We start from the raw sequence: 19,550 nt of genomic DNA, 5'->3' as shown, positions 1-19,550 counted from the left end.
TTTTTTCATATTTGACAACAAACATACACAGACTATCAAGAAGAAAAGGAAAAAATGTTTTTCGTAGGAAGAGTCACTAGAATTCAGTGATAGAAATTCACTACCAGTGAAAAGTAGAAAGTAAGAGTATTATGTTCATAATCTCATTCTATCTAAAGCCTTGTTTTCTGTTTTGTTTTGGTTTGTTTGTTTGCTTGCTTGCTTGTTAAAGTAGGCTCCACACCGGGTGTGGAGCCCAAGGCAGGGCTCGAACTCACAACCCTGAGATCAAGACCTGAGCTGAGATCAAGAGTGGAACCGACTAAGCCACCCAGGTGCCCCCCCCCCCCGCCCCCGGCCACCAAACCTTGTTTTTTATTTGCTCATGTTCTTGAATTTTCCACGATGCTTAATGTCTCATTTGCAACACGGGAATAATTTAAAACCAGTGGCTCAGGAGCACATAAAATCATATTCATAGAGCACTTTGCTTTTAGAAGGGTTAGAAAGTCATCCATGCAGATATGGAGCCCCTAGTTCTGTGCTAAGCACATTTAAAGCAAAGTGATTATACTGACTAGGCATTGGCTGCCTTATGAACACGGTTCTCTCATCCAACCAGTGCCGAGTGGGTTGGTATATTGTGGCTGCTGAGTTCAACCTCCCCTAGTGCTAGTGTGGCCAGGCTGCAGGAATGCCCTGTAATTCACTAATATCGGAAGCCACTAAACTTTAATATATTATATATTAGACAAGTTGTATATTCCTGCCGTCCTACTTCTCTGTTCTTAACGGTTTTTTTTTTTTTCTGTGGAGGTCCCTGTCTGCTTCACCTGCTCTTATCTTACTTTTCTTGCACCTCCCCAACTCCCATTCTACTCTCTGAGGCAGTATCTGGTTTTCTTGAGATATGACTAACCTTCAAGGAAAAAGAAAAGCAGCTAACAAATACTGTAAACCTTACAGGAAAAAAATTTCTTCTTGGATGACCACAATTGAGAAACTTACTATTTAGTCTAAACAGAAATGATTGATTTTAAGTTAACCTTCAACTTTTTTAAGTGAGACCAGAGTTCCTACTCCTGTCTCATGTTCAGCACTTTCAGGTCGGGGTCAGCATGTGTCCATAGAACACAATGCTCTCTTTTTTTCAGAGTGACATTCATCTGCCCAGACAAAATTAACCCCATCAGCAGGAACAAGTTCACAAACAATAACTGTGCAGGTGCACAGTGAAAATTTAGAATCTTCCAGGGCATTTTAACCACAAAATTGTGAAGAATTAAGTTTCTCTTTCCCTCCTTCCCTCCCTGTCTCCCCCCAACTCCCATAATCATATTATGTGTAATTTGAACATTCCACATGTTTAATAGTAAAAAGGCCCTGGGATGTCACCTCAGTCTGTCAGTAGATAAAGAGGAAGTATACACAAGAAAAAAGAAAGCATCAGAGAGGGATTTTATAGTTTATCAAGATATGAATACTAGTAACTAGTTATTAAATCAACAACAACAACAAAAGAAAGCATTGGGTATGATTGTCATACAGAAAGCCTCTGGATTTCCTTGAATGACACTGTGACAGGCTGGTGACTTCCAGATATTTGCACTGGTAGGACACTCAAGGCTCCTTAAATCCCTCCACTGACATGGTTGCTTATTCCACTTATGGACTGTATAATTCAATTTTCTAGGGTGTGACTATAGACTATGAAAAAATCTGCTTGTAGAATAGTTTGAGTCAAGCAAATTGTTAAGAAAAAATAATTGAGACCTATCCTTTAGGCAGTTTGGAAAATATAGAATAATAATTCTATAGCCAAGAATTTATCCTGATGAAATACATGTGTACAGAATGACACATATACAAAATTATTTGTGGTATCATTGTTTCTAATATACTGGAAAATATATTGTAAAATATTGGAAATGATTTAAATGCTCATTATGGAGGAATTGTTTAAATAAACTATAGGCGATCCATGCAACAGAATATGGAGCCATAGAAAAAGAAGAAGCTCATAGAAATTTATATAGAAAGGTCTACAAAAGCTAAATTTAAAGTAGCTGAGAAACTACACAAGAAACTAATAACATCAGCTGTGAGGAGGGGAATTAGGTGGCCAGCGATTAAGGATGGGAGAAGAAACTTTCTACATTTTGAATGTTGACCTCTAGGAAAGAGTCTGGTTGGTTAGATCAAAATAATGGATGGACAAGGCCTCCAAAAGTAAAACTGCTGTGAACATTCCTCTTATAAATGCTCTCAGACTCCAAGATTTAAAAACTAGTAAAGTAAATAAGCCAATCAACAATAAAAAGGCTTTATATAGTCTTTAATATTTGTATCATATATTGCAAGGCAATTTAATGTTTTGCCTTCACACAGTTACAATTACACTATGTAGACATCATTACTTATTTTATCAATTAGGAGAGCAATTCTTTATTCTTTTAGATATATTATGAGCACCTACAAGGTACCAAATACCAGTTTAGATTCTGTAAATTCAGTGTTGAATAAGACAGACATAGTCTCTGACCTCCTGGACAGTTCTGGTGCTGTAGCTATTAAGGACAAAAAAAAGTTCCTTTTTTAGAATGATACATGCAACACTCAATAGCTGCTTTCCCAGCTCAGTAAAATAGTAAACATTCAAATGTGAAATGAAAACAGCTGGAGCAGCTGGCTACAATTTAACTTAACATGAAAAAAAAAAAAAATGTCCTCAGACATAGATTACTTATTCTCTGCACACACATGAGTAACTCCTGTTCCGGAGGCTCAACGTTAAGGATAGAGTGGGACAAGACCCTGTCTTTCTCAGGTCTCCACCTCCTTCCGGGACGTGCCGACTTTTCCTCAGCCCAGAAAAGGGAGGACACAGGAGGAGTGCTTATAACAAGGCTCCATAATTTATGATTGGATTAAATGATCATTTGCTGGATATAAGCTGTTTGTGTGATACGTGCTCTATTTTTAGAGAGTCTAGGAACGTGTTGCTTAAAACTCGTGAGAAAATGATTGCACAGTCCCTATTAAGATTCATTAGCATACTTGCTCCTTTTATTTGAGTTTAGACATACAGTCATAAATCTCTCCAAACTAGCAAAGCATTCTTGAGTGAAAGGTGACATAGGGAATGGTCTTCAAAAAAGCAGCAGCAGTGAAGGGAGAATGGGGAAAATGCGGTGGGTAACGTCAGCCCCAGTGCCTCCTTCGTGCATAGAGACATTATATGTTAGAAATAAGATGCTCTCCCACCCAAGACAACCAGAGTCAGGGGGGGAGAGCAGTCCCCAGATGAGGGAATAAACAGCGAATTGGTGTACATTCCGTGCAAGCCTGAGTAAACCACAGGAAGGAGACATCGGTGAGGCCCACTGGCTGGGGGACCCCAGATGGCAAAGATGGAGAAACGGCAGAATCACAAACAAGACATCTAAAACATGTTGAATAGGTAAAATGGTATCATCACTGATCATTTGATAAAGTGGGGTTTTTTTTGCCTCCGTGATTTTTTAAAACAATTATGGGACATACATTCTTGTGCAGGTACGCACAAGTTTCACAAGCACAAAGCCTTTGGGAAAACGATACATACTTTGCAAAGTCAAGTTCCTTTGCTGAATGAGAGAGATCATTTTGGAAGTGTTTTTTGAGAACATTTAATCATACATAGGAAAGGAAAGAGCCTCTAGTATATCACTGCATTTCTTTTGGCTACCAGGGTAGTGGCTATGATTTGAAGCAACTCTATGTCACTAACTTTATGCTGTAAAGAATTCCAGTCTGCCTCATAGTTTGTGAGACCACACACTTTCAAATGTCTAGCACACACAATAGAAATAATTAGTGAGTGCTGTACCGCATGCGTTGAAACAGGGGAGGAGACACATAAATATGTTAACATGAGATGAACTAGTGACAGCAAATTTACTGTCCAAAATTCTAATATCCCACAGAAATAGCCCTGTGTTGGCTACTTATCACATATATAGTAGACACCAAAATTTTTTATTTGTTAAAACCATCTGTGCTTTTGTATATTTGAGACTTAAATCATGAAGATGCCAGTGCAATTCTCTTATGGCAATAGCCCATGAAATGGTATCTCTTTCGGTTTATGGGGAAATTAAGTCCTATAAAGAGAAATAACAAAATCAAGATCTTATATGTAATCATACTTCAAAAAAGCTAATCTGACAAAATGGTAAATTTTCATGAACCTCTCTCATACATTTTCCTTACCAAATTTTGGCCCTTTGGCCAAATAACTTCTAAGCACCAATAATAAGCCGTTTGTTTTTGGTAAGTATATGCTATCTGAAAGTAGGCCTGATGTAATACGGTGCAAAATGTCAATAGCATCTTTGAAAATTCATTTTTATAAGCAGGAAAGATGATACAGATTGTCTTTGAAATTGCTTTCCAACTCTATTGGTGATTTTAAGGAGCTAATAATGATCTTAGGCCCATAAATATGTAACTACAAGTGAAATTCTTCACATAAAGAAAAAGATCACTAAAGCTTTAGAATTACTAAGGGATTTAGGACCATCTTAAACCACAGAATTCCTAGTCTTCTAGTTATCATGTAAATTCCAGTAGTAGCAGCTGTTGGCCAATACAAAATCTTTTTAAGTAAATAATTCTGAATATCACCATCCATACTGTGGTTGCTAGAGCAATTGATAGCAAATAAGATTATGTTGCCTGGATTAAAAGAGGCCTTCAAAAAACTCTGAATTGATTAGCTATTCCTAAAATTCATCTTCTTGGTGTTCTGCACAATTCTCCACTGTTGCTTTCCCAGCAGCTACCTTCTCTTTCTTCTTTCATGTTCTTCATTCACCAAATATTTACAGAGAACCTTCCAGGCACTGGGACCAGAGCAACAAATAAGACAGGCAAAGAGTTCGTAGTACAGGTTTTAATTACCTTTGGGCCCTCATTAATCACCCACTGCTCACACCATTCTTAATTCATCAAGTTTGCAAAAGTGATCATCTCCTCTGTTTAATCCTAGATTTAGTTGGCTCAACGTAATATCTCATTTCTTAAAGCCAAGACTAGAAAATAATTTCACCATCATGGCAAGTGTGACCTTGCAATCTGATAGCTTCTTCCTTAGCCCACCTATCCCAGGCTAAGGTCACTTTTTATACTTTTTTAACTCCCTTTCAAATTCACCCCATGTTATTTGTTGACCGTTTGAGTAGATGTATTCACTAGTTAATTTTTGTGTATATAGCCAATTATATTAATTGTTGATCTAAAGCAAATGTCTCAGGATGCTTGAGTGGCTTGGTTGGTTGAGGGTGCGATCGTTGACTTGGGCTCAGGTCATGATCTCACGGTTCGTGGGACTGAGACCCACATCAGGCTCCACGCTGACAGTGCGGAGCCTGCTTGGAATTCTCTCTCCCTCTCTCTGTCTCTGCCCCTCCCCAACTCGTGCGTGCGCTTTCTCTCTCCCTCTCTGTCAAAATAAATAAATAAACTTAAAAAAACAAATAAAGCAAATATCTTCATGTCTTGAGGGAAACATATTTAGTAAATTAAATATTTTGAGGCACTAATTCCTGAATTTTCACTTTTTATGTGGATGTTTTAATATTGTAGGAAATACATTTCCTACATTTCTGCATTTAAAAACTGATAAGAATTTCAGGGTGCCTGGGTGGCTCAGTCAGTAGGTGTCTGACTTCAGCCTCAGGCCATGATCTCACAGTTCCTGAGTTCAGGCCCTGTGTCGGACTCTGTGCTGACAACTCAGAGCCTTGAGCCAGCTTCAGGTTCTTTGTCTCCCTCTCTCTCTGCACCTCCCTCTCTTGTGCTCTCTCTCTCTCTCTCTCTCTCTCTCTCAAAAGTAAACACTTAAAAAAAATTTTTTTAATTAAAAAAAACTAATAAAAATTTCAAAAACCTAGAGAGATTACAGAAAACTGCCACCAAACATATGTTAAAAACAATTATCCATCAACACTGTTATGCAATAAACGAATGGACATTTTAAACATTTAAAAGTAGGATGTGACATAGTCTTAGTGTAAAGGATAGTCCTAATTTAAAGTGAACCAATTTAATGATGAAAAATGCACCATGTTGTCTTAATATTCCTATTTTACCATAAATGGGTGAAAAGATGAATCATGAATCACTACTAAGGAACCACTTGTATAGATAATGCCAAGTTTAGACATACCAATTATTTTAGGAATTGCATTTGAAAGATATTTGTGAAAATTTTGCTGCCTTTATTTAAAATGTTAGATTAAATTATTAGGCTTTGCTGACCAAAATAGTCATACGTTCTTAAGACACACAAAAAAATCATACATGTGCTTCTAGGTGAGATTTTAATAAAGCTATTTTAGAAATGAGGAACTCTATCCTGTTCTTAAATAGTAACTTTTAAGAGCTTCCAACACTTCTCAGTGGATAAACCGTTTTGAGGTTTTTCAACCGTGTTGAAGAACTTGGGAGATGTGTTGCCATTGTATCTCAGAGCTCAAGCTGGGTCTGTAGGGTAGTAAAATAGCTGTTACCTATTCAACAGTTTGATTTGCATGCACTCTCAGAAATGAACCCCAGATGTAGAAATCACAAGTTTCCGTAAACATTTTCGGGCAGGCAGACAATGTAACTTTTCTGCTAGTAATGAAAAAACCTTTGACAGACTTCTCCATAGCTGTGCTCTGGCTCCTCCCATGTGTGAATGGGAGGCAGTCACTGAAGGGGAATTCTCATTCCAACCATATGTGGAAATGGAGCAGTGATGCCTCCAAGTTTGAAATGATGCCTTTTCCCAGAAATTTCTATGCCACACAGTAAAGATAAAAATGAATACCCTCCCCATTAGAATTATTTCTGATTTTTCTTCTAACTATAAAGGTCGATCTCCTAATTTTCCAAATAGAACATTTAAATTTAAATAAAAATGCCTGGGTGGCTCAGTCGGTTAAGTGTCTGACTCTTGATATGGGCTCAAGTTGTGATCTCGTGGTCAGGAGACGGAACCATGCATTGGGCCCCATTCTGAGAGTGGAGACTGCTTGGGATTCTCTCTCTCTCTCTCTCTCTCTGCCCCTCCCCCCTTACATGCACATGCTCTCTCTCTCGAAAAAAAAATAACCTTTAAAAATAAAATAAAATAAAATAAAATAAAATAAAATAAAAAGGAAGTAATTTGATCCCATCATGTGGAATCAATTTAAGAGAGTATTGGCCTGAATTTTGTTAGTTATTAAAGTTAAGAGTCTTTAGGATAATAATTTTTACTTAGAAAATTAAGGAATCATTTTTATTTTATTTTATTTTTTTTCAATATATGAAATTTATTGTCAAATTGGTTTCCAAGGAATAATTTAATCATGGAGGTGTATCAAAAACAAATGGCTACAATTATGTCATTTATAAATACACATTTTTTCATCAATGCAAGCTTTAAAAAAAGTGGTGGATGGATTATTTTGTGTTAACACGTGTATATGCCCCTAAAGACATATGTCATACTGTAGAATTGTTCATCAAACAAACTGAATTGCATCTTTGCTCTGTTTTCCAATTACATGTCAGAAATTTGACACAATGTGGGCAACTGGGTAGTTCAGTAGGTGAAGCATCAAACTCTTGATTTTGGCTCAGGTCATGATCTCACAGTTCATGGGATCGAGCCCCATGTCAGGCTCTGTGCTGACGGTGTGGAGCTTGCTTGGGATTCTCTCTCTCTCCTCTCTCTCTGCCCTTCCCCTTCGTATGCATACTCTTTCTCTCTCTATCACTCTCTCTCTCTCAAAATAAATTAATTTAAAAAATTGATACTATGTAAATGTATTTTGAACTTCTGTTTTTTATAGTTATAAGGGGGAAAAAAACCAAAACATAGGTAGGTGAGGGACACCTAGCTGGCTCATTGGGTACGGTGTGTGACACTTGAACTTGGGGTTGTAGTTTTGAGCCCCACGTTGGATATAGAGATTACTTAAAAATAAAATCTTTAGGGGTGCCTGAGTGGCTCAGATGGTTAGGCATCCGACTTCAGCTCAGGTCATGATCTCACGGTTCGTGCGTTTGAGCCCCACCTTGGGCTCTGTGCTGACAGCTCAGAGCCTGGAGCCTGCTTCAGATTCTGTGTCTCCCTCTCTCTCTGCCCCTCCCCCACCCACAATCTGTCTCTCTCTCCCAAAAATAAATAAACATTAAAAAAATCCTTAAAAAAATAACAAAGTAGGTGAAAAATTTATGGTAATTACAGTATGTGACAATAGGAGTTTATAATAATTTGTATTATGTATAATAGTTCATAAGAGTTTGAGAAAACAAGAAGCTTTTTATTCTTATTCTTGACACACATTAAATATATATTATATTACATTATTATAACGTATTATATTGTATTATATTACATTATATTACTTTACAGTGCAGTAAGTATATATTTTGATTTACTGGACTCTAAGTTCTTGTGGAATGTTTTCTGACCAAGCAATTGGTTAGACATAGGAAAAGTATGCACATTCAGAAATCAATGGGTCAATTACAAAATCTCAAACTCTGGGCCTTGTCCTAGAGTTTAGCAATCCAGTTTCTGTCTTCATGTACACAGAGTTTTAAATAAAATTTTCAGTTTCCAGTCCATTTATTTGGCATAATATAGACCCTGTTATATAGTTTGTAAAAGAAAATGGGCATAATTCAGAACCACCAGGATCTCTTACAGACATCTGCCCATTCACATGGAATGTTTCTTCCTTCAAATATGCTTTTATTCAGGTCTAGGTAGTGGTGCATGCATGGAAACTCACGTTTATGAAAATGAAAAGAACTAGGAAGGAAAGAAGGGTAGGAAAGAAGATTAATGTCCCAAAGAGAAAAGATAATGGAACTAAAAGTGAATTTTATCTTTTGTGTGCACCGTTATCAGAAAATCTACCTAATAGCAATACAATGTCATTACCCATTTGTTTCATTCATCCAATCAATATGCATTAGGTGACTACTGAAAATAAGATACCCTACATAATTTCAATTTCACTTCAGCAGAAAACAGAGGGATTCCTCTTCTTCCTATTTTCTATCTTAGTAACCAGAAAGGAGAAATTTAGTACTTGCTAGGTGATATAGAGAATTTTTTTGAGCCTTTAAAAACTGAATAATATACTCAATTTTTTTTTCAAAATAAAGTATATAAAGACAGATACACAGTGAAGTCTCCCTCCCTGTTCCTGACCTGATATGCCTCATTGCCATTAACTCCTTCAACATGCAATCATTGTTATTAGTTCCATACTAACAGACAGTTATTTCTAAACTTTTACAAATACAACCAATATGAAAAAACAAAAATAAAATGAAAACTTTGTATAAATGCAATTTCACATAAATGCATGTGCAAGTCCTTCTGTAAGAAAAATTCCCCACAAGTGGAATTGCTGAGGCAAAGGGTAATTTGCAATCTTGAGAGATACTTCTAAATTGTCCTCTACAGGGGATATAACCATTTATACTCTTCTAAGCACTGTACAGTAATATCCTTTGCCCTATAGTCTTGCCAATATATTATCAAATTTAAAGATTTTGTTGATTCGATAAGTGGGAAATGGTACTTTATTGTAGCTCTAATTTGCACTTATAAAGAGTGAAGTTGAGCATCTTTTCATGTGAAAGAGCGATTCATATTTCCTTTTCTGTAAAATATGTTTATAAGCTCCATCCATTATTCTCCCATAGCCAGGAGTTCTTTATACATTAAGGAGGTTAGTCCTTTGACATAAGTCACAAATATTTGTCTTTTGACTTTATGAAATGGTTATTGTCATGCAGAATTGCTTTTTTAAAGGCATTTTTTATCATATAGTTTCTGAAATCATTGTTAGAAATACTTTCCCCACTCTGACACTCAAAGGTTAAAAATAAGTTCTGACATGGAGATTTCTAAAACTACAATACAGTCAGACTAGAGAATATAATTCAAATCTCTCTCTCTCTCTCTTTCTCTTTCTTATTCCTCCCTCCCCTCTTTCTCCGGTAACTTCTGGGTCTTCCTCCCAGATGTTGTTCTGTATCTCAAGTCAAACTCTACTAATTCAGTAACGCTTCTTCAATTGTAAGGAGTGGGAAGAGAAGGAAGCTGAGAAAGGGTGTTTGAAATTGAGAATTCTCAAAACAGCTTCCACCCTAGCATATATCAAGACAGTCACACAAAACCCTCCTAGCATTGTCACTCACCACGGTGCAGGGAGGAAAGCCAGTTTCATTTAAGAATGTCCTTGATGGGGGCCTTGGTGGCTCAGTGGGTTAAGCTTCCGACTTCGGCTCAGGTCATGATCTTAGGGTTCTGGAGTTTGAGCCCTGCGTCGTCGTGCTCTGTGCTGACAGCTGGGAGCCTGGAGCCTTCTTCAGATTCTGTGTCTCCCTCTCTCTCTGCCCCTCCCCTGCTTGTGCTCTCTCAAAAATAAACGTTAAAAAAAAGTCCTTGATGAATCAGTAGAAGTTATTGATTTTATTAAAGTTCAACCCTTGAGTATGAGTCTTTTTACTATTCTATGTTAACAAAAAGTGCATGAAGCACTTTTCATGCATACTGACTGAAGAGAGAAGCACGGGTATTTCCTCATACTTTAGCCATTGAGTTGCAGACCAGACTACTCACTTGCACCTTGTTTCACCAAACACCATTTCTATTTGAAAGAACAATTGGCAAACAAACCATGGTTTATTCAGACTTGAATATTTGGTGTTTTCTCGAAAATAAACAAAGTGAATCCGTAACCTCAAGGGGGAAAAAATGACAGCATTGTTGCCAATGATAAAATTTGAGCTTTCAAGTAAGAATTAAAATTTTGGAAAACTTGTATCCGTCACTGTGAACTTCACAGCTTCCCAATGCTTAAGTGCTCTTCTTACGACATCGGTGTCATAATTAATGAATGTGATTTTTTTTTATATTGTATAATGATATGCACAACTCAATGAACCAACAATTTCCAAAAGACCAGTATGTGAAATTACAAAATCATGCACGGGTAAAAGATTCATCAAAGTACAAGACGTGCCTATGGATTTTAATATAACAAACTACAAAAAGTTCATTGATAGTACTTTCAGATTTCACATTGAAAATAACCTTTAAGAAACTAACCACTTGTCGAGCTTTGGTGCAGTATCAAAGAAAAATATCCACGACGATCTGAAAAGGCTGTTATAATACTCCTCACTTTTCCAACGACATGTCTGTGTGAAGCTGGATTTTCTAGATACACTTCAATCAAAACAACATTTCACAAGAGATGAAATGCAGAAGCAAATATGAGAACCCAGCTGTCTTCTATTAAGTCAGACATTAAAGAGATTGTTACACATGTAGAATGATGCCACTCTTCTCACTGTTTGTGTTGCAAAATATAATCATTTTTCATCGTTAAATATTATGTTAACATTTTGTGGTCTTGTGATTCTTTTTTAAATTATTAAATAGTTAAAGTTTTTATTTCTAATGTGGTAAATAACACAAGTTCTTTGGAATCCTCAATGATTTTAAGAGTATCAAGGATTCCCGAGACCAAAATGTTTGAAAGCCGGTGAAGTTTGTCTCTCAGATCACTGAACCTCCAGATCAGTTATGAGGCCACGTAAACACCCTGGGTGGTAGGTAGGCACATAATTATAATTTTACCTCTCTGGTTGGAATACCGTGAGCCTGTCTTAGGAAAGAACAGGAGTAGAGGAGACACCCCCAGAAATGCATAGTACAAGAAAAATGTTGCATTTGTTATTACAAAATGATATAGGACAGACATAGCCGTTGTAGCAAAAGATTGAAAACCACCTAAATGGTTGGTTCATTGTTATTGTTGTTGTTTGTTTTTGAAACTTAGGTGCACAGACAGCAGGTTGATTTAATTGTTGTCTCAGTTTCTCAGTGTGTTATCATCATGGGTCCGTGCAAGATCCCTTTTCTTCACTTTATTTCACTCTTTAATTTTCACTCTCATTTCCTCTCATTCACCTATTTTAAAGAGATTGCTATGTATCTTTAAATGTGTGAAGCATTATAAAACAGGTATAGTGGTTTTGTATACAATTATGTACATCGTATTTAAATAAATAATATTGGGGCACCAGGGTGGTTCAGTCGTTAAGCGGCCGATTTCACTCAGGTCATGATCTCACAGTCTGTGAGTCTGAGCCCCGCGTTGGGCTCTGTGCTGACAGCTCAGAGCCTGGAGCTGCTTTGGATTCTGTGTCTCCCCCTCTCTCTGCCCTTCCCCGACTCATGCTCTGTCTCTGTCTCTCTCAAAAATAAATAAACATTAAAAAAAGGATAAATAAATAGTATTTGTGCTGTAATTCTCATTCCTATTTTTTCTTTCATGATTAATGTTTTTTTTAACTTTCTCCATGATCAGTTAGCTCATTGGCTTCTTACTGCTGCATAGCATTTCATAGCATGCACCCACTGTATTTTTACTTATTAATTAAATTCGCTTATTGGACACCTCAGATGTATCTATGTACCTTCATTAGGGACGGGTACTATCACATCCAGAAACATGCCCCACTCAAAGTTTTGCCAGTTCTCTGGAAAAAGATATCCATGAGAGGGATTGCTATGCATATGATCACTTTCCAGAAGGATTGTACAATTTATACCCCGAAGGATTGTACAATTTATACCCCTCCCAGCTGTTCTGAAAGATCCACAAGCCCGTATCCTCTCCAATATTTGCTAAGCCACCTTCTGATTGTTGCCATTCAAATACAGTACTTAAAAAGCGATATTTCCTGGTTGCTCTACTTTGAATTGTACCTCTTTATAATGAACTTCAGCAGCTCATCATATATTTTTTTATTCATTTAGGCCTCTTCTGTGAACTACCTGTTTACCCTCTTAAGAATTTTACAAATTGTTCTCTTTGATTTCCTACCTCGTTCTTATTGATTTAAGGAGTTCGTACATATTTTGGAAATTATCCCTTGCTGGTTTTAAACACTGCGATGCCCTTTCCCAATCTAACATCGGTTTGTTAACTTTATCTGTGGCACATTACATTGAACAAAGTCCTCGGTTTTGGTATAGCCAAATCCACTCGCTCTTTTTTGACTTACAATTGGTGATTTCGAGATTTTGTTTAAAAAGCCTCTCCCTGGGGCGCCTGGGTGGCTCAGTCGGTTAAGCGTCCGACTTCAGCTCAGGTCACGATCTCGCGGTCCGTGAGTTCGAGCCCCGCGTCGGGCTCTGGGCTGATGGCTCAGAGCCGGGAGCTTGCTTCCGATTCTGTGTCTCCCTCTCTCTCTGCCCCTCCCCCGTTCATGCTGTGTCTCTCTCTGTCTCAAAAATAAACGTTAAAAAAAATTTTTTTTTAATAAAAATAAATAAATAAATAAATAAATAAATAAATAAAAAGCCTCTCCCTACCCCTTGGTCACAAGGATTTTATTTCACATTTTTCTTCTATTATCTTCATAGATTTATCTCTTAACATTTAGGTCTTTAATCTGTCTGGAGTCAACCTTTGTGTATTAGAGGTCTATGTTTTTCTCCATATAATGATACAGTTATTCTAATATCTAATAAACAATTTGTCCTTTTAAAATTGCCATTATCATATAATAAGCCACCACATATACATGGATCTATTTCTGAGCTCTGAATTCTGCTTCATTGGTCTATTTATATTTTGCTGGGACAACAGCATCATCATTTATAGTATGTCTTAATATCTGATGAATGAGAGTGATACTATATATTTGGATCATCCTTATGTACTTATTTAGAGATTTCGGGGCCTTGAGTCATTATATAAATTTTAAAATTTGTTATGTTCCTCAAAAATCTTTAAGAATTTTGATTAGAAATTCATTTACTTTGCATGTATACTTGGAGAGGATTGATAACTTTACTAGATTAATTCATACCAACCATGAAAACAGTATCTCTCTCCATTGTCTCAAATCTTATTTCTGTTCTATTCTACTAAAGGAAACCAAAAGCATAAGGCTTTATATTTCTTAAAATATCTTATTTTTATTATAAGAATAATTTGTCTAAAAGAAGTGCTTTTTTGAGTTGATTTGTCTATTAATCTTCCTAAACTTTTGTTAGCACTCAAAGTATGTTTATTCAGTTGGATTTTCTATATAGACAATCATATCATCTGCTAATAATGATTTTTATCTCTCACAATCATAATATGCCTTATGTCTTTATCTTACCTTAAAAGACAGGACCTCCAATGGTTATGTTTAACTGGTAGTGGAAATTGTAAACCTCCTTTTCTTGTGTTTTTGTTTCAATGGAAATGCTTCTAATTTATTCCAGTGAATCTATCACAAATTTTTCATAAATAGTTCAGGAAGTTCTTTGTTGCTTCCAATATTCTGTAAATTTCATCATAAGTATTAATACTTTATTCTGCAAATTTTATCACAAATAAGATGCTTTCTGTGTCTCATGAAATCATCAAAGGATATTTCTTCTTTGGTCTGGTGTTAAAGTGAAATACATTGATACATTTTTTTTGATGTTGAACTATCCTTTCATTCTTGGAATGAATACTACTTGATCAATATGTGCTATTTTTTAATAAACTGTTGGATTTGGTTAGCTAATATATTATTTAAAATGATTGCACCTATATTCACAAGTGACGTAGGTTTATGCTTTTCTATATCTTCTTTATCCTTTGTCTTGATTTTATATCAAGATTATGTAAGCTTCATCAAACTAGCTGGGCAACTGGACAGCTTCTCTTCTGTTCTTTTTTTTTTTTTCCTAGAGCAATTTATATAAAATAAATACTATTTATCACGTGACAATTTTATAAAATCTCACTAAAAAACCATCTAGTCTAGGAGCTATTTGAGAAGACCGGTTATTGATTATTTTTCTCTAATCATTATTTGTACACTGAGGTAGTTTATAAATTTTATATTATGTGAATGCATAGGCATCGCAAAAAGGCACGCGCACACACACCCACACACACACATTTAAAAAAACCAGAGAAGTAATACACAATTATGTTTTTAAAGTCACACAGTACAGTTTGTGCCAAATATCTTCCTTTGCCCATCCAGACCCTTGCCCACGCTGCTATGCCCCAGGAGGCTGCCCTGTTATAGACATGTTCCTGGACATCTAGCTCCTGATTGGGTTAGGCCAGTCTGCAGCAAGATGCAGGAAGATGGTGTGTGGCTAAGGTATTTATTCCCCTAGTTTCCTTGCTGGAGGTCCCCTCAGGCTTGTCGCTTCTCTGACCAAAGTCGTATCTCCTCTCAAGGTGGTCCTCCCTTGACCATTCTTTCTGTCTGAGTTCCAGAAATTGCTCCCTCTCCTCATCTATATGGCCTAAGGACACTAACAACCCCTGCTGTTGCTAGTCCTGGGATACTACACTAATCTTTGTGCTTTCCCAACACCTTTTCCACGTGTTTGTAAATAGTCTCGTTATTAAACACTTCTTGATTATCCTAATTGAAAGTGCCATCTGTTTCCTCCTGAGATCCTGACTAATACACTTTCATGAACTTACACAGTGAAAATCTACCTCCTGACACTCCTCTGCATTAACCATTACTAACAGTTTAGCGGATGTCCTTCCAAACACAATCACACATGTGAGATATAGAACACCAAAAACATGCAGATAAAACATAAACGATGTTTTTAAATGAGAACATTCTTTAAAAAATGAACATTTCTGGTTGCTATTGACCTCCTCTCATTTTTTAAACTCTTTCCCTTCTTGGTCCTTATAACTCTTCCCTTAATCTTTTTGATGATTCTACCTCTGTCTCCCCTTAGGGGTTCATCTTGTTAAACTTACATGTCCAGTTTCTGCGCATAGTTCTCTTCTCTCACCGCCTTCTCTCTCTTTTTGAGATCTTATTTCCTTGTGAAAGTTCAATTATCATTACAATAAAATGATTCCAAAATCTCTGTCTCTAACTCTGACCAGTCTCCCAACTTCCTCCATTTCATGACTCTCTGAGGCTGTCCTCAACCTGAACATACTAACAGCAATTCAAATACAACAAGCTCAAAACCAAATTCATATCTTTCCCACTAACCCTGTTCCTCCATTTGATTTTCCTCTTTCTATTCATAATACCACCAATCTTTTTGTCTTCCCCACTTAAAATTTTGAGGCCATACTCAATTCCCATCACTCCCACTTAGGACAAATTTTAGCAGCTCCTATCACTATAGTATTCATCTAGTGTGCCCTGCTTCATTTAGTTAACACAGCCAAAATCCAATAAGTGATACCCCTATCCTGTGATCTCGCATCAACCTCCCAAGTCAGCTCCCCACTGCTAGTTTTTCTCTTCCTCATACCTGGCCACTCAACAGATTGACAGCCTAATCTTCTAGGAAGAAAAATTTCTATTTTCTGAATCAAAAAATAACTGCCCGGTATTCCCCAAATTTATGTCTAAACCTCATGGTTTGTATCCAGATGCCTCTACTGTATGACCTTACCTTACACAAGCCTTCATCCCAATACTTCCACCGTGATCGACTCATGGAACCTGAGCATATGCTGTTTTACCTACTTATAAAGTCATCCTCACATCTCTGCTGGTTTAAATTCTTCAAGGTCTGGTTCAAGCCCTACTTCCCTAATGTCCCTCTCTTGAGACATTAATCATATTCTACCTTACATTATATTTTATGTGTGCTTTCATCTTGTTCACCAGATTAAAAGTTCCCTGGGGGACAGGGACTATTTCTTATTCATTTTTGTTTCCCGCACAGCATCTATGCAACCTGTTTCACAAAACCGGTTGTCAATAAATATGTATTGAGTAAATTAATCAGTGAAAAACAAATCAAAAAGAAAGAGCCAAATTTTCTTTCCTTTATTGAAATTTAGAAACCATTTGCTTTTTGGTTTGTTGATAGTTGTTTTCCTTTTAAATGCATGCACACCTATATTCTGTAATAATTTTTTTTATTTTAGACTTATAAAAATGATTATGAATCCTATAAACTACATACAAGAGATGTAGTCCAGTACAAGATATGACTGATCACAACATAACCCATGATTGTGCCATGATCTGTAACCGAAAGTATCGCTTTGGGGGTGCCTGGATGGCTCAGTCAATTGAGTGTCCAGCTCTTAATTTCGGCTCAAGTCATGATCCCTGGGTCTGACAGCGCAGAGCCTGCTTGGGTTTCTCTCTCTCTTTCCCTCTCTCTCTGCTCCTCCCCCACTCATGCTTTCTCTCTCTCTCTCTCTCTCAAAATAAATAAATAAACTTAAAGTGTCACTTTGGCATAAGGCAATCTTTCTTTAGAGAAAGAGTAAAATAAAAACTCTCACTCTATTGGGTCTTTACTGAAATGCTGCTTGTAGTTACCTCCTCTTTAGTGACACCACTATCCAAATCTATTTGAATGGAATTATCTTAATTATATTTTTGTAGAAAATCGTGCAAACAAAAAATAAATATGGTGCATCTGGCTGTTAGGAGTTGAATGTATCAAGTCACCAGCTCATCTTAAAAGCAGAACTATGGGGGCTCAGAACTGGGTGGCTCAGTCGGCTAAGCGTCCGACTTCAGCTGAGGTCATGATCTCGTAGTTCGTGGGTTAGAGCCCTGCGTTGGGCTCTGTGCTGACAGCTCAGAGCCTGGAGCCTGTTTCAGATTCTCTGTCTCCCTCTCTCTCTGACCCACCCCATTCATGCTCTATCTCTCTCTGTCTCAAAAATAAGTAAACATTAAAAAAAAATTTTTTTAATTAAAAAAATAAAATAAAAGCAGACCTATGAAGTATTATACAGTGTATAAAATAAAAACAACAACTTGTGGTTTCAAAAATGGAGTGACACGGGTGGCTGAATAGATCTGTTTACTACTACTGTGTGAAGAAAAAATTGAACATTCCCTTCTTTCACTTCTTCCTTCCATCCTTCTTTCTAAACGCATCCCATGTGCCAATCACTATGGTAGGCATTGGGGCTATCAAGTAGAATAACAACATGAATCTTTCTTTAAAAAAGAGACAGAATTACAAGCAAATCATGGGAAAATAATTTAAATGTAAAGTTTGTGCCAGGCATAGCAGTAGCATAGAAAAGGAAAAAAATATATTGTTACAAATAGTTTTATCCTTGAGAGCCTTTGCTAATCTAGCTTTCTGTAACTTACTATAAAATACCACTCGCCAGACAAAACCAAGAAAAAAGAACATATTATGAGACTTAAGTATTTGAATAATTTATAATGTCTGCATTGCTTAAAAACCTCAATTCATTTTTGGCAACATGATGAGATCATTGGTCTGAAAGTTGAAGAAAAAGCATACGGCATCGCAGGGCCTGAAAAAAGAATACAATTGCAAGTATTTAAAAGTGGGCACTAGTTATTATTTTCCATAGTCAGGAGGGAAATGCATGTTTACTTCAGTTTTTAGCAGCATCGTTGCCTACCTTAGATTTCTTATCTCGGCCCCAAAAAGTCATTTTAATTTCTAGCAAAGCCACGAAACACTGTTTCTCAAAACATGTATTCAAATGATTGTTTATTTACTTGGCTTTCTCCTCACTAGACCATGAGCCTCTTCTACGACAAAGACTCTTTCCTGTTCATCGTTACATCTAATGCCCCAGCACAATTCCTGGCACGTAACAGACAATAATATTTGTTGTAATATTACAAATGTAAATACAGCCCTTTGGAACCCTATCAGTTCTCAATACTCAAGCTCTCTAAGGCCCACCATTTGCATCTTTTCTCAATCTCATTCTGCTAATGAAAACAAGGTGAGGGGAGAGAATTTTCAAACAGCCTAGTGTCGAGTGTATCAGAGCTTCCACAAAGTAAAGCTTCAAGGCTTACTAGGGGACTTTAATTCTCAGAAAGAAAAAGAAAGAAACCTTTTGTTTATATTTCAACTCAAAATTGTACACCTCCGGAAAATGTGCCTCTTATTGGCTGCCTGTGAAACACCTTGAGCAAATAGGAAACTGGAGACACGGCCTTAAACTTCACTTAAAATGACTGTATTTATTATTTTTATTTTTATCTTCATTTTTGCTGCAGTTGACTTGAATAGCATGGAACATGCAAAATATGCTAAGCAAGAAACACAGCCCATACCTGAAGAGTTAGCAGTTGAAAGGCACAAAGAGGTACAATGGATTTAAAAGCCTCTTGAAGAACAGCCTTTTGCTGCATAGATGCCAGGCAAGACAGTATGTGGCAGGAAAAGAGTTGGGGAAACTGCTTTAAAAACCTATTAACTAGGAATGTGAAAAAGCAGGGAACAATTGGGAAAGGAGGGAGGTGCTCACTGCTTAAAAGGCTTTTAAATGTGACCATATTTTTGTTGGCTTTTTGCCTGCAGCATAAAACGAGGATGGTGTACTGAATGGCTAGCTGGCTGTTGAAGGTGGAGTGAATGGGAGCTGGGCTAGGAAGTCAAGGCTGAATTTTGAGATGCCACTCTGGACTGTGTGCAGCTGTTGAGACAACTCTCAGCAATGATTTAGTGAAGTAAACACAAAATTCAGTCAGCCTGCTCAATCACCCTTTCATTCTTGTGTTTTTCTTGA

This window comes from Panthera tigris, chromosome C2, assembly GCF_018350195.1.
Source record: "Panthera tigris isolate Pti1 chromosome C2, P.tigris_Pti1_mat1.1, whole genome shotgun sequence".
In the NCBI taxonomy this organism is placed as follows: domain Eukaryota; kingdom Metazoa; phylum Chordata; class Mammalia; order Carnivora; family Felidae; genus Panthera; species Panthera tigris.
Note: the sequence above shows the minus strand (reverse complement) of the source record.